This window comes from Colletes latitarsis, chromosome 9 (assembly GCF_051014445.1).
Source record: "Colletes latitarsis isolate SP2378_abdomen chromosome 9, iyColLati1, whole genome shotgun sequence".
NCBI lineage: Eukaryota > Metazoa > Arthropoda > Insecta > Hymenoptera > Colletidae > Colletes > Colletes latitarsis.
This window is the reverse complement of record NC_135142.1, coordinates 9,870,821-9,888,312: the sequence shown is the minus strand read 5'-3', so window position 1 is coordinate 9,888,312 and position 17,492 is coordinate 9,870,821.

Genomic DNA, 17,492 nt, shown 5'->3' with positions numbered 1-17,492 from the left:
CAACAAGTTTGCGAAAAAGGCGATAGTATAAGCCAGATGCGCGCATATCCCAGACCTAACCCAGACCTAACCGGTGTTATCCTCTAAAATATTGATCGAAACCAGGTTTAATTGACTGCATCAGTGTGTTACCACATTACTACGTGATTCAAACACGGAAAAAACCCAGGATCTGGCCAACAAGTATGCGAAGAAGGCAAAATCATGAGCCAGATGCGGGCATAACCCAGACCTAACCCAGACCTAACCGGTGTTATCCTCTAAAATATTCGTCGAAACCAGGTTTAATTGACTGCTTCAGTGTGTTACCACATTACTACGTGATTCAAACACGGAAAAAATCCAGGATCTGGCCAACAAGTTTGCGAAAAAGGCGAAAGTATAAGCCAGATGCGCGCATATCCCAGACCTAACCCAGACCTAACCGGTGTTATCCTCTAAAATATTGATCGAAACCAGGTTTAATTGACTGCTTCAGTGTATTACCACATTACTACGTGATTCAAACACGAAAAAAACCCAGGATCTGGCCAACAAGTTTGCGAAAAAGGCGATAGTATAAGCCAGATGCGCGCATTTCCCAGACCTAACCCAGACCTAACCGGTGTTATCCTCTGAAATATTGATCGAAACCAGGTTTAATTGACTGCTTCAGTGTGTTACCACATTACTACGTGATTCAAACACGAAAAATCCCAGGATCTGGCCAACAAGTATGCGAAGAAGGCAAAATCATGAGCCAGATGCGGGCATATCCCGGACCTATCCCAGACCTAACCGGTGCTGTCCTCTAAAATATTGATCGAAACCAGGTTTAATTGACTGCTTCAGTGTGTTACCACATTACTACGTGATTCAAACACGGAAAAAACCCATGATCTGGCCAACAAGTATGCGAAGAAGGCAAAATCATGAGCCAGATGCGGGCATAACCCAGACCTAACCCAGACCTAACCGGCGTTATCCTCTAAAATATTGATCGAAACCAGGTTTAATTGACTGCTTCAGTGTGGTACCACATTACTACGTGATTCAAACACGAAAAAAACCCAGGATCTGGCCAACAAGTATGCGAAGAAGGCAAAATCATGAGCCAGATGCGGGCATATCCCGGACCTATCCCAGACCTAACCGGTGTTATCCTCTGAAATATTGATCGAAACCAGGTTTAATTGACTGCTTCAGTGTGTTACCACGTTACTACGTGATTCAAAGACGAAAAAAACCCAGGATCTGGCCAACAAGTATGCGAAGAAGGCAAAATCATGAGCCAGATGCGGGCATAACCCAGACCTCACCCAGACCTAACCGGTGTTATCCTCTAAAATACTGTACGAATCCAGGTTTAATTGACTGCCTCAGTGTGGTACAACATTACTACGTGATTCAAACACGGAAAAAACCCAGGATCTGGCCAACAAGTTTGCGAAAAAGGCGAAAGCATAAGCCAGATGCGCGCAAATCCCGCACCTAACCCAGACCTAACCGGTGTTATCCTCTGAAATATTGATCGAAACCAGGTTTAATAGACTGCTTCAGTGTGTTACCACATTACTACGTGATTCAAACACGAAAAAAACCCAGGATCTGGCCAACAAGTATGCGAAGAAGGCAAAATCATGAGCCAGATGAGGGCATATCCCGGACCTAACCCAGACCTAACCGGTGTTATCCTCTGAAGTATTGATCGAAACCAGGTTTAATTGACTGCTTCAGTGTGGTACCACATTACTGCGTTATTCAAACTAGAACAAAACCCAGGATCTAGCCAACAAGTTTGCGAAAAAGGCGAAAGTATAAGCCAGATGCGCGCATTTCCCAGACCTAACCCAGACCTAACCGGCGTTATCCTCTAAAATATTGATCGAAACCAGGTTTAATTGACTGCTTCAGTGTGTTACCACTTTACTACGTGTTTCAAACACGGAAAATACCCAGGATCTGGCCAACAAGTTTGCGAAAAAGGCGAAAGTATAAGCCAGATGCGCGCAAATCCCAGTCCTAACCCAGACCTAACCGGCGTTATCCTCTAAAATATTGATCGAAACCGGGTTTAATTGACTGCTTCAGTGTGTTACCACATTCCTACGTGATTCAAACACGAAAAAAACCCAGGATCTGGCCAACAAGTATGCGAAGAAGGCAAAATCATGAGCCAGATGCGGGCATAACCCAGACCTAACCCAGACCTAACCGGTGTTATCCTCTAAAATACTGTCCGAATCCAGGTTTAATAGACTGCCTCAGTGTGTTACCACATTACTACTCGATTGAAACACGAAAAAAACCCAGGATCTGGCCAACAAGTATGCGAAGAAGGCAAAATCATGAGCCAGATGCGGGCATAACCCAGACCTAACCCAGACCTAACCGGTGTCATCCTCTAAAATATTGATCGAAACCAGGTTTAATTGACTGCTTCAGTGTGTTACCACATTACTTCGTGATTCAAACACGGAAAATACCCAGGATCTGGCCAACAAGTTTGCGAAAAAGGCGAAAGTATAAGCCAGATGCGCGCAAATCCCAGACCTAACCCAGACCTAACCGGTGTTATCCTCTGAAATATTGATCGAAACCTGGTTTAATTGACTGCTTCAGTGTGTTACCACATTACTACGTGATTCAAACACGGAAAATACCCAGGATCTGGCCAACAAGTATGCGAAGAAGGCAAAATCATGAGCCAGATGCGGGCATAACCCAGACCTAACCCAGACATAACCGGTGTTATCCTCTAAAATATTGATCGAAACCAGGTTTAATTGACTGCTTCAGTGTGTTACCACATTACTACGTGATTTAAACACGAAAAAAACCCGGGATCTGGCCAACAAGTATGCGAAGAAGGCAAAATCATGAGCCAGATGCGGGCATAACCCAGACCTAACCCAGACCTAACCGGCGTTATCCTCTAAAATATTGATCGAAACCAGGTTTAATTGACTGCTTCAGTGTGGTACCACATTACTGCGTTATTCAAACCCGAAAAAAACCCAGGATCTAGCCAACAAGTTTGCGAAAAAGACGAAAGTATAAGCCAGATGCGCGCATATCCCGGACCTAACCCAGACCTAACCGGTGTTTTCCTCTGAAATATTGATCGAAACCTGGTTTATTTGACTGCTTCAGTGTGTTACCACATTACTACGTGATTCAAACACGGAAAATACCCAGGATCTGGCCAACAAGTATGCGAAGAAGGCAAAATCATGAGCCAGATGCGGGCATATCCCGGACCTATCCCAGACCTAACCGGTGTTATCCTCTAAAATATTCATCGAAACCAGGTTTAATTGACTAGTTCAGTGTGTTACCACATTACTACGTGATTCAAACACGAAAAAACCCCACGATCTGGCCAACAAGTATGCGAGGAAGGCAAAATCATGAGCCAGATGCGGGCATAACCCTGACCTAACCAAGACCTAACCGGTGTTATCCTCTAAAATAATAATCGAAACCTAGTTTCATTGACAGCATCAGTGTATTACCACATTACTACGTGATTCGAACACGAAAAAAGCCCAGGATCTGGCCAACAAGTATGCGAAGAAGGCAAAATCATGAGCCAGATGCGGGCATAACCCAGACCTAACCGGCGTTATCCTCTAAAATATTGATCGAAACCAGGTTTAATTGACTGCTTCAGTGTGGTACCACACTACTGCGTTATCCAAACCCGAAAAAAACCCAGGATCTAGCCAACAAGTTTGCGAAAAAGGCGAAAGTATGAGCCAGATGCGCGCATATCCCCGACCTAAGTCAGACCTAACCCGTGTTATCCTCTGAAATATTGATCGAAACCAGGTTTAATTGACTGCCTCAGTGTGGTACCACATTACTACGTGATTCAAACACGAAAAAAACCCAGGATCTGGCCAACAAGCTTGCGAAAAAGGCGAAAGTATAAGCCAGATGCGCGCATATCCCAGACCTAACCCAGACCTAACCCGTGTTATCCTCTGAAATATTGATCGAAACCAGGTTTAATAGACTGCTTCAGTGTGTTACCACATTACTACGTGATTCAAACACGAAAAAAACCCAGGATCTGGCCAGCAAGTATGCGAAGATGGCAAAATCATGAGCCAGATGAGGGCATATCCCGGACCTAACCCAGACCTAACCGGTGTTATCCTCTGAAGTATTGATCGAAACCAGGTTTAATTGACTGCTTCAGTGTGGTACCACATTACTGCGTTATTCAAACTAGAACAAAACCCAGGATCTAGCCAACAAGTTTGCGAAAAAGGCGAAAGTATAAGCCAGATGCGCGCATTTCCCAGACCTAACCCAGACCTAACCGGCGTTATCCTCTAAAATATTGATCGAAACCAGGTTTAATTGACTGCTTCAGTGTGTTACCACTTTACTACGTGTTTCAAACACGGAAAATACCCAGGATCTGGCCAACAAGTTTGCGAAAAAGGCGAAAGTATAAGCCAGATGCGCGCAAATCCCAGACCTAACCCAGACCTAACCGGCGTTATCCTCTAAAATATTGATCGAAACCGGGTTTAATTGACTGCTTCAATGTGTTACCACATTCCTACGTGATTCAAACACGAAAAAAACCCAGGATCTGGCCAACAAGTATGCGAAGAAGGCAAAATCATGAGCCAGATGCGGGCATAACCCAGACCTAACCCAGACCTAACCGGTGTTATCCTCTAAAATACTGTCCGAATCCAGGTTTAATAGACTGCCTCAGTGTGTTACCACATTACTACTCGATTGAAACACGAAAAAAACCCAGGATCTGGCCAACAAGTATGCGAAGAAGGCAAAATCATGAGCCAGATGCGGGCATAACCCAGACCTAACCCAGACCTAACCGGTGTCATCCTCTAAAATATTGATCGAAACCAGGTTTAATTGACTGCTTCAGTGTGTTACCACATTACTTCGTGATTCAAACACGGAAAATACCCAGGATCTGGCCAACAAGTTTGCGAAAAAGGCGAAAGTATAAGCCAGATGCGCGCAAATCCCAGACCTAACCCAGACCTAACCGGTGTTATCCTCTGAAATATTGATCGAAACCAGGTTTAATTGACTGCTTCAGTGTGTTACCACATTACTACGTGTTTCAAACACGGAAAATACCCAGGATCTGGCCAACAAGTTTGCGAAAAAGGCGAAAGTATAAGGCATATGCGCGCAAATCCCAGACCTAACCCAGACCTAACCGGTGTTATCCTCTAATATATTGATCGAAACCAGGTTTTATTGACTGCTTCAGTGTGTTACCACATTACTACGTGATTCAAACACGGAAAAAACCCAGGATCTCGCCAACAAGTATGCGATGAAGGCAAAATCATGAGCCAGATGCGGGCATAACCCAGACCTAACCCAGACCTAACCGGTGTTATCCTCTAAAATATTGATCGAAACCAGGTTTAATTGACTGCTTCAGCGTGTTACCACATTACTACGTGATTCAAACACGAAAAAAACCCAGGATCTGGCCAACAAGTATGCGAAGAAGGCAAAATCATGAGCCAGATGCGGGCATAACCCAGACCTGACCCAGACCTAACCGGCGTTATCCTCTAAAATATTGATCGAAACCAGGTTTAATTGACTGCTTCAGTGTGGTACCACATTACTGCGTTATTCAAACCCGAAAAAAACCCAGGATCTAGCCAACAAGTTTGCGAAAAAGACGAAAGTATAAGCCAGATGCGCATATATCCCGGACCACACCCAGACCTAACCGGTGTTTTCCTCTGAAATATTGATCGAAACCTGGTTTAATTGACTGCTTCAGTGTGTTACCACATTACTATGTGATTCAAACACGGAAAATACCCAGGATCTGGCCAACAAGTATGCGAAGAAGGCAAAATCATGAGCCAGATGCGGGCATATCCCGGACCTATCCCAGACCTAACCGGTGTTATCCTCTAAAATATTCATCGAAACCAGGTTTAATTGACTAGTTCAGTGTGTTACCACATTACTACGTGATTCAAACACGAAAAAACCCCACGATCTGGCCAACAAGTATGCGAGGAAGGCAAAATCATGAGACAGATGCGGGCATAACCCTGACCTAACCCAGACCTAACCGGTGTTATCCTCTTAAATATTAATCGAAACCTGGTTTTATTGACAGCATCAGTGTATTACCACATTACTACGTGATTCGAACACGAGAAAAGCCCAGGATCTGGCCAACAAGTATGCGAAGAAGGCAAAATCATGAGCCAGATGCGGGCATAACCCAGACCTAACCCAGACCTAACCGGTGTTATCCTGTAAAATATTGATCGAAACCAGGTTTTATTGACTGCTTCAGTGTATTACCACATTACTACGTGATTCAAACACGAAAAAAACCCAGGATCTGGCCAACAAGTATGCGAAGAAGGCAAAATCATGGGCCAGATGCGGGCATAATCCAGACCTAACCCAGACCTAACCGGTGTTATCCTCTAAAATATTGATCGAAACCAGGTTTAATTGACTGCTTCAGTGTGTTACCACATTACTACATGATTCAAACACGAAAAAAACCCAGGATCTGGCCAACAAGTTTGCGAAAAAGGCGAAAGTATAAGCCAGATGCGCGCATTTCCCAGACCTAACCCAGACCTAACCGGCGTTATCCTCTAAAATATTGATCGAAACCAGGTTTAATTGACTGCTTCAGTGTGGTACCACATTACTGCGTTATTCAAACCCGAAAAAAACCCAGGATCTAGCCAACATGTTTGCGAAAAAGGCGAAAGTATAAGCCAGATGCCCGCATATCCCAGACCTAACCCAGACCTAACCGGTGTTATCCTCTGAAATATTGATCGAAACCAGGTTTAATTGACTGCTTCAGTGTGTTACCACATTACTACGCGATTCAAACACGGAAAAAACCCAGGATCTGGCCAACAAGTATGCGATGAAGGCAAAATCATGAGCCAGATGCGGGCATAGCCCAGACCTAACCCAGACCTAACCGGTGTTATCCTCTAAAATATTGATCGAAACCAGGTTTAATTGACTGCTTCAGTGTGTTACCACATTACTACATGATTCAAACACGAAAAAAACCCAGGATCTGGCCAACAAGTTTGCGAAAAAGGCGAAAGTATAAGCCAGATGCGCGCATTTCCCAGACCTAACCCAGACCTAACCGGCGTTATCCTCTAAAATATTGATCGAAACCAGGTTTAATTGACTGCTTCAGTGTGGTACCACATTACTGCGTTATTCAAACCCGAAAAAAACCCAGGATCTAGCCAACATGTTTGCGAAAAAGGCGAAAGTATAAGCCAGATGCCCGCATATCCCAGACCTAACCCAGACCTAACCGGTGTTATCCTCTGAAATATTGATCGAAACCAGGTTTAATTGACTGCTTCAGCGTGTTACCACATTACTACGTGATTCAAACACGGAAAATACCCAGGATCTGGCCAACAAGTATGCGGATAAGGCAAAATCTTGAGCCAGATGCGCGCATTTCCCAGACCTAACCGGTGTTATCCTCTGAAATATTGATCGAAACCAGGTTTAATTGGCTGCTTCAGTGTGTCACCACATTACTACGTGTTTCAAACACGGAAAATACCCAGGATCTGGCCAACAAGTTTGCGAAAAAGGCGAAAGTATAAGCCAGATACGCGCATATCCCAGTCCTAACCCAGACCAAACCGGTGTTATCCTCTAAAATATTGATCGAAACCAGGTTTTATTGACTGCTTCAGTTTGTTACCACATTACTACGTGATTCAAAGACGAAAAAAACCCAGGATCTGGCCAACAAGTATGCGAAGAAGGCAAAATCATGAGCCAGATGCGGGCATAACCCAGACCTCACCCAGACCTAACCGGTGTTATCCTCTAAAATACTGTACGAATCCAGGTTTAATTGACTGCCTCAGTGTGGTACAACATTACTACGTGATTCAAACACGGAAAAAACCCAGGATCTGGCCAACAAGTTTGCGAAAAAGGCGAAAGCATAAGCCAGATGCGCGCAAATCCCGCACCTAACCCAGACCTAACCGGTGTTATCCTCTGAAATATTGATCGAAACCAGGTTTAATAGACTGCTTCAGTGTGTTACCACATTACTACGTGATTCAAACACGAAAAAAGCCCAGGATCTGGCCAACAAGTATGCGAAGAAGGCAAAATCATGAGCCAGATGCGGGCATATCCCAGACCGAACCCAGACCTAACCGGTGTTATCCTCTAAAATATTGATCGAAACCAGGTTTAATTGACTGCTTCAGTATGTTACCACATTACTACGTGATTCAAACACCGAAAAAACCCAGGATCTGGCCAACAAGTATGCGAAGAAGGCAAAATCATGAGCCAGATGCCGGCATAACCCAGACCTAACCCAGACCTAACCGGCGTTATCCTCTAAAATATTGATCGAAACCAGGTTTAATTGACTGCTTCACTGTGGTACCACATTACTGCGTGATTGAAATCCGAAAAAATCCCAGGATCTAGCCAACAAGTTTGCGAAAAAGGCGAAAGTATAAGCCAGATGCGCGCATATCCCAGACTTAACCCAGACCTAACCGGTGTTATCCTCTGAAATATTGATCGAAACCAGGTTTAATTGACTGCTTCAGTGTGTTACCACATTCCTACGTGATTCAAACACGAAAAAAACCCAGGATCTGGCCAACAAGTATGCGAAGAAGGCGAAAGTATAAGCCAGATGCGCGCATTTCCCAGACCTAACCCAGACCTAACCGGTGTTATCCTCTGAAATATTGATCGAAACCAGGTTTAATTGACTGCTTCAGTGTGTCACCACATTACTACGTGATTCAAACACGGAAAAAACCCAGGATCTGGCCAACAAGTATGCGAAGAAGGCAAAATCATGAGCCAGATGCGCGCATTTCCCAGACCTAACCCAGACCTAACCGGTGTTATCCTCTGAAATATTGATCGAAACCAGGTCTAATTGACTGCTTCAGTGTATTACCACATTACTACGTGATTCAAACACGAATAAAACCCAGGATCTGGCCAACAAGTATCCGAAGAAGGCAAAATCATGAGCCAGATGCGGGCATAACCCAGACCTAACCCAGACCTAACCGGTGTTATCCTCTGAAATATTGATCGAAACCAGGTTTAATTGACTGCTTCAGTGTGTTACCACATTACTACGTGATTCAAACACGGCAAATACCCAGGATCTGGCCAACAAGTATGCGAAGAAGGCAAAATCTTGAGCCAGATGCGCGCATTTCCCAGACCTAACCCAGACCTAACCGGTGTTATCCTCTAAAATATTGATCGAAACCAGGTTTTATTGACTGCTTCAGTTTGTTACCACATTACTACGTGATTCAAACACGAAAAAAACCCAGGATCTGGCCAACAAGTATGCGAAGAAGGCAAAATCATGAGCCAGATGCGGGCATAACCCAGACCTAACCCAGACCTAACCGGTGTTATCCTCTAAAATATTGATCGAAACCAGGTTTAATTGACAGCTTCAGTGTGTTACCACATTACTACGTGATTCAAACACGAAAAAAACCCAGGATCTGGCCAACAATTATGCGAAGAAGGCAAAATCATGAGCCAGATGCGGGCATATCCCGGACCTAACCCAGACCTAACCGGTGTTATCCTCTAAAATATTGATCGAAACCGGGTTTAATTGACTGCTTCAGTGTGTTACCACATTCCTATGTGATTCAAACACGAAAAAAACCCAGGATCTGGCCAACAAGTATGCGAAGAAGGTGAAAGTATAAGCCAGATGCGCGCATTTCCCAGACCTAACCCAGACCTAACCGTTGTTATCCTCTGAAATATTGATCGAAACCAGGTTTAATTGACTGCTTCAGTGTGTTACCACATTACTACGTGATTCAAACACGGAAAATACCCAGGATCTGGCCAACAAGTATGCGAAGAATGCAAAATCTTGAGCTAGATGCGCGCATTTCCCAGACCTAACCCAGACCTAACCGGCGTTATCCTCTAAAATATTGATCGAAACCAGGTTTAGTTGACTGCTTCAGTGTGTTACCACATTACTACGTGTTTCAAACACGAAAAAAACCCAGGATCTGGCCAACAAGTATGCGAAGAAGGCAAAATCATGAGCCAGATGCCGGCATAACCCAGACCTAACCCAGACCTAACCGCTGTTATCCTCTGAAATATTGATCGAAACCAGGTTTAATTGACTGCTTCAGTGTATTACCACATTACTACGTGATTCAAACACGAATAAAACCCAGGATCTGGCCAACAAGTATGCGAAGAAGGCAAAATCATGAGCCAGATGCGGGCATAACCCAGACCTAGCCCAGACCTAACCGGTGTTATCCTCTGAAATATTGATCGAAACCAGGTTTAATTGACTGCTTCAGTGTGTTACCACATTACTACGTGATTCAGACACGGAAAATACCCAGGATCTGGCCAACAAGTATGCGAAGAAGGCAAAATCTTGAGCCAGATGCGCGCATTTCCCAGACCTAACCGAGACCTAACCGGCGTTATCCTCTAAAATATCGATCGAAACAAGGTTTTATTGACAGCTTCAGTTTGTTACCACATTACTACGTGATTCAAACACGAACAAAACCCAGGATCTGGCCAACAAGTATGCGAAGAAGGCGAAAGTATAAGCCAGATGCGCGCATTTCCCAGACCTAACCCAGACCTAACCGGTGTTATCCTCTAAAATATTGATCGAAACCAGGTTTAATTGACTGCCTCAGTGTATTACCACATTACTACGTGATTCAAACACGAAAAAAACCCGGGATCTGGCCAACAAGTATGCGAAGAAGGCAAAATCATGAGCCAGATGCGGGCATAACCCAGACCTAACCCAACCTAACCGGTGTTATCCTCTGAAATATTGATCGAAACCAGGTTTAATTGACTGCTTCAGTGTGTTACCACATTACTACGTGATTCAAACACGGAAAATACCCAGGATCTGGCCAACAAGTATGCGAAGAAGGCAAAATCATGAGCCAGATGCGCGCATTTCCCAGACCTAACCCAGACCTAACCGGCGTTATCCTCTAAAATATTGATCGAAACCAGGTTTAATTGACTGCTTCAGTGTGGTACCACATTACTGCGTTATTCAAACCCGAAAAAAACCCAGGATCTAGCCAACAAGTTTACGAAGAAGGCAAAATCATGAGCCAGATGCGGGCATAACCCAGACCTAACCCAGACCTAACCGGTGTTATCCTCTAAAATATTGATCGAAACCAGGTTTTATTGACTGCTTCAGTGTATTACCACATTACTACGTGATTCAAACACGAAAAAAACCCAGGATCTGGCCAACAAGTATGCGAAGAAGGCAAAATCATGGGCCAGATGCGGGCATAATCCAGACCTAACCCAGACCTAACCGGTGTTATCCTCTAAAATATTGATCGAAAACAGGTTTAATTGATTGCTTCAGTGTGTTACCACATTACTACATGATTCAAACACGAAAAAAACCCAGGATCTGGCCAACAAGTTTGCGAAAAAGGCGAAAGTATAAGCCAGATGCGCGCATTTCCCAGACCTAACCCAGACCTAACCGGCGTTATCCTCTAAAATATTGATCGAAACCAGGTTTAATTGACTGCTTCAGTGTGTTACCACATTACTACATGATTCAAACACGAAAAAAACCCAGGATCTAGCCAACAAGTATGCGAAGAAGGCAAAATCATGGGCCAGATGCGGGCATAATCCAGACCTAACCCAGACCTAACCGGTGTTATCCTCTAAAATATTGATCGAAACCAGGTTTAATTGACTGCTTCAGTGTGTTACCACATTACTACATGATTCAAACACGAAAAAAACCCAGGATCTGGCCAACAAGTTTGCGAAAAAGGCGAAAGTATAAGCCAGATGCGCGCATATCCCAGACCTAACCCAGACCTAACCGGTGTTATCCTCTGAAATATTGATCGAAACCAGGTTTAATTGACTGCTTCAGTGTGGTACCACATTACTGCGTTATTCAAATCCGAAAAAAACCCAGGATCTAGCCAACAAGTTTGCGAAAAAGGCGAAAGTATAAGCCAGATGCGCGCATATCCCAGACCTAACCCAGACCTAACCGGTGTTATCCTCTGAAATATTGATCGAAACCAGGTTTAATTGACTGCTTCAGTGTGTTACCACATTACTACGCGATTCAAACACGGAAAAAACCCAGGATCTGGCCAACAAGTATGCGATGAAGGCAAAATCATGAGCCAGATGCGGGCATAACCCAGACCTAACCCAGACCTAACAGGTGTTATCCTCTAAAATATTGATCGAAACCAGGTTTAATTGACTGCTTCAGTGTGTTACCACATTACTACGTGATTCAAACACGAAAAAAGCCCAGGATCTGGCCAACATGTATGCGATGAAGGCAAAATCATGAGCAAGATGGAGGCATAACCCAGACCTAACCCAGACCTAACCGGTGTTATCCTCTAAAATATTGATCGATACCAGGTTTAATTGACTGCTTCAGTGTGTTACCACATTACGACGTGTTTCAAACACGGAAAATACCCAGGATCTGGCCAACAAGTTTGCGAAGAAGGCAAAATCATGAGCCAGATGCGGGCATTTCCCGGACCTAACCCAGACCTAACCGGTGTTATCCTCTAAAATATTGATCGAAACCAGGTTTAATTGACTGCTTCAGTGTGCTACCACATTCCTACGTGATTCAAACACGGAAAATACCCAGGATCTGGCCAACAAGTATGCGAAGAAGGCAAAATCTTGAGCCAGATGCGCGCATTTCCCAGACCTAACCCAGACCTAACCGGTGTTATCCTCTGAAATATTGATCGAAGCCAGGTTTAATTGGCTGCTTCAGTGCGTCACCACATTACTACCTGATTCAAACACGGAAAAAACCCAGGATCTGGCCAACAAGTATGCGATGAAGGCAAAATCATGAGCCAGATGCGGGCATAACCCAGACCTAACCCAGACCTAACCGGTGTTATCCTCTAAAATATTGATCGAAACCAGGTTTAATTGACTGCTTCAGTGTGTTACCACATTACTACGTGTTTCAAACACGAAAAAACCCCAGGATCTGGCCAACAAGTATGCGAAGAAGGCAAAATCATGAGCCAGATGCGGGCATAACCCAGACCTAACCCAGACCTAACCGCTGTTATCCTCTAAAATATTGATCGAAACCAGGTTTAATTGACTGCTTCAGTGTATTACCACATTACTACGTGATTCAAACACGAATAAAACCCAGGATCTGGCCAACAAGTATCCGAAGAAGGCAAAATCATGAGCCAGATGCGGGCATAACCCAGACCTAACCCAGACCTAACCGGTGTTATCCTCTGAAATATTGATCGAAACCAGGTTTAATTGACTGCTTCCGTGTGTTACCACATTACTACCTGATTCAAACACGGCAAATACCCAGGATCTGGCCAACAAGTATGCGGAGAAGGCAAAATCTTGAGCCAGATGCGCGCATTTCCCAGACCTAACCCAGACCTAACCCGCGTTATACCCTAAAATATTGATCGAAACCAGGTTTAATTGACTGCTTCAGTGTGGTACCACATTACTGCGTTATTCAAACCCGAAAAAAACCCAGGATCTAGCCAACAAGTTTGCGAAAAATGCGAAAGTATAAGCCAGATGCGCGCATATCCCAGACCTAACCCAGACCTAACCGGTGTTATCCTCTAAAATATTGATCGAAACCAGGTTTAATTGACAGCTTCAGTGTGTTACCACATTACTACGTGATTCAAACACGAAAAAAACCCAGGATCTGGCCAACAAGTATGCGAAGAAGGCAAAATCATGAGCCAGATGCGGGCATATTCCGGACCTAACCCAGACCTAACCGGTGTTATCTTCTAAAATATTGATCGAAACCGGGTTTAATTGACTGCTTCAGTGTGTTACCACATTCCTACGTGATTCAAACACGAAAAAAACCCAGGATCTGGCCAACAAGTATGCGAAGAAGGCGAAAGTATAAGCCAGATGCGCGCATTTCCCAGACCTAACCCAGACCTAACCGGTGTTATCCTCTGAAATATTGATCGAAACCAGGTTTAATTGACTGCTTCAGTGTGTCACCACATTACTACGTGATTCAAACACGGAAAAAACCCAGGATCTGGCCAACAAGTATGCGATGAAGGCAAAATCATGAGCCAGATGCGGGCATAACCCAGACCTAACCCAGACCTAACCGGTGTTATCCTCTAAAATATTGATCCAAACCAGGTTTAATTGACTGCTTCAGTGTGTTACCACATTACTACGTGTTTCAAACACGAAAAAAACCCAGGATCTGGCCAACAAGTATGCGAAGAAGGCAAAATCATGAGCCAGATGCGGGCATAACCCTGACCTAACCCAGACCTAACCGCTGTTATCCTCTAAAATATTGATCGAAACCAGGTTTAATTGACTGCTTCAGTGTATTACCACATTACTACGTGATTCAAACACGAATAAAACCCAGGATCTGGCCAACAAGTATGCGAAGAAGGCAAAATCATGAGCCAGATGCGGGCATAACCCAGACCTAACCCAGACCTAACCGGTGTTATCCTCTGAAATATTGATCGAAACCAGGTTTAATTGACTGCTTCAGTGTGTTACCACATTACTACGTGATTCAGACACGGAAAATACCCAGGATCTGGCCAACAAGTATGCGAAAATGGCAAAATCATGGGCCAGATGCGGGCATAATCCAGACCTAACCCAGACCTAACCGGTGTTATCCTCTAAAATATTGATCGAAACCAGGTTTAATTGACTGCTTCAGTGTGTTACCACATTACTACGTGATTCAAACACGAAAAAAACCCAGGATCTGGCCAACAAGTATGCGAAGAAGGCAAAATCATGAGCCAGATGCGGGCATAACCCAGACCTAACCCAGACCTAACCGGTGTTATCCTCTAAAATATTGATCGAAACCAGGTTTAATTGATTGCTTCAGTGTATTACCACATTACTACGTGATTCAAACACGAAAAAACCCGGGATCTGGCCAACAAGTATGCGAAGAAGGCAAAATCATGAGCCAGATGCGGGCATAACCCAGACCTAACCCAGACCTAACCGGTGTTATCCTCTGAAATATTGATCGAAACCAGGTTTAATTGACTGCTTCAGTGTGTTACCACATTACTACGTGATTCATACACGGAAAATACCCAGGATCTGGCCAACAAGTATGCGAAGAAGGCAAAATCATGAGCCAGATGCGCGCATTTCCCAGACCTAACCCAGACCTAACCGGCGTTATCCTCTAAAATATTGATCGAAACCAGGTTTAATTGACTGCTTCAGTGTGGTACCACATTACTGCGTTATTCAAACCCGAAAAAAACCCAGGTTCTAGCCAACAAGTTTGCGAAAAAGGCGAAAGTATAAGCCAGATGCGCGCAATTCCCAGACCTAACCCAGACCTAACCGGCGTTATCCTCTAAAGTATTGATCGAAACCAGGTTTAATTGACTGCTTCAGTGTGTTACCACATTACTACATGATTCAAACACGAAAAAAACCCAGGATCTAGCCAACAAGTATGCGAAGAAGGCAAAATCATGGGCCAGATGCGGGCATAATCCAGACCTAACCCAGACCTAACCGGTGTTATCCTCTAAAATATTGATCGAAACCAGGTTTAATTGACTGCTTCAGTGTGTTACCACATTACTACATGATTCAAACACGAAAAAAACCCAGGATCTGGCCAACAAGTTTGCGAAAAAGGCGAAAGTATAAGCCAGATGCGCGCATTTCCCAGACCTAACCCAGACTTAACCGGCGTTATCCTCTAAAATATTGATCGAAACCAGGTTTAATTGACTGCTTCAGTGTGGTACCACATTACTGCGTTATTGAAACCCGAAAAAAACCCAGTATCTAGCCAACAAGTATGCGAAGAAGGCAAAATCATGGGCCAGATGCGGGCATAATCCAGACCTAACCCAGACCTAACCGGTGTTATCCTCTAAAATATTGATCGAAACCAGGTTTAATTGACTGCTTCAGTGTGTTACCACATTACTACATGATTCAAACACGAAAAAAACCCAGGATCTGGCCAACAAGTTTGCGAAAAAGGCGAAAGTATAAGCCAGATGCGCGCATATCCCAGACCTAACCCAGACCTAACCGGTGTTATACTCTGAAATATTGATCGAAACCAGGTTTAATTGACTGCTTCAGTGTGGTACCACATTACTGCGTTATTCAAATCCGAAAAAAACCCAGGATCTGGCCAACAAGTATGCGATGAAGGCGAAAGTATAAGCCAGATGCGCGCATATCCCAGACCTAACCCAGACCTAACCGGTGTTATCCTCTGAAATATTGATCGAAACCAGGTTTAATTGACTGCTTCAGTGTGTTACCACATTACTACGTGTTTCAAACACGGAAAATACCCAGGATCTGACCAACAAGTTTGCGAAAAAGGCGAAAGTATAAGCCAGATGCGCGCATATCCCAGACCTAACCCAGACCTAACCGGTGTTATCCTCTAAAATATTGATCGAAACCAGGTTTAATTGACAGCTTCAGTGTGTTACCACATTACTACGTGATTCAAACACGAAAAAAACCCAGGATCTGGCCAACAAGTATGTGAAGAAGGCAAAATCATGAGCCAGATGCGGGCATATCCCGGACCTAACCCAGACCTAACCGGTGTTATCCTCTAAAATATTGATCGAAACCGGGTTTAATTGACTGCTTCAGTGTGTTACCACATTCCTACGTGATTCAAACACGAAAAAAACCCAGGATCTGGCCAACAAGTATGCGAAGAAGGCGAAAGTATAAGCCAGATGCGCGCATTTCCCAGACCTAACCCAGACCTAACCGGTGTTATCCTCTGAAATATTGATCGAAACCAGGTTTAATTGACTGCTTCAGTGTGTCACCACATTACTACGTGATTCAAACACGGAAAAAACCCAGGATCTGGCCAACAAGTATGCGATGAAGGCAAAATCATGAGCCAGATGCGGGCATAACCCAGACCTAACCCAGACCTAACCGGTGTTATCCTCTAAAATATTCATCGAAACCAGGTTTAATTGACTGCTTCAGTGTGTTACCACATTACTACGTGTTTCAAACACGAAAAAAACCCAGGATCTGGCCAACAAGTATGCGAAGAAGGCAAAATCATGAGCCAGATGCGGGCATAACCCAGACCTAACCCAGACCTAACCGCTGTTATCCTCTAAAATATTGATCGAAACCAGGTTTAATTGACTGCTTCAGTGTATTACCACATTACTACGTGATTCAAACACGAATAAAACCCAGGATCTGGCCAACAAGTATGCGAAGAAGGCAAAATCATGAGCCAGATGCGGGCATAACCCAGACCTAACCCAGACCTAACCGGTGTTATCCTCTGTAATATTGATCGAAACCAGGTTTAATTGACTGCTTCAGTGTGTTACCACATTACTACGTGATTCAGACACGGAAAATACCCAGGA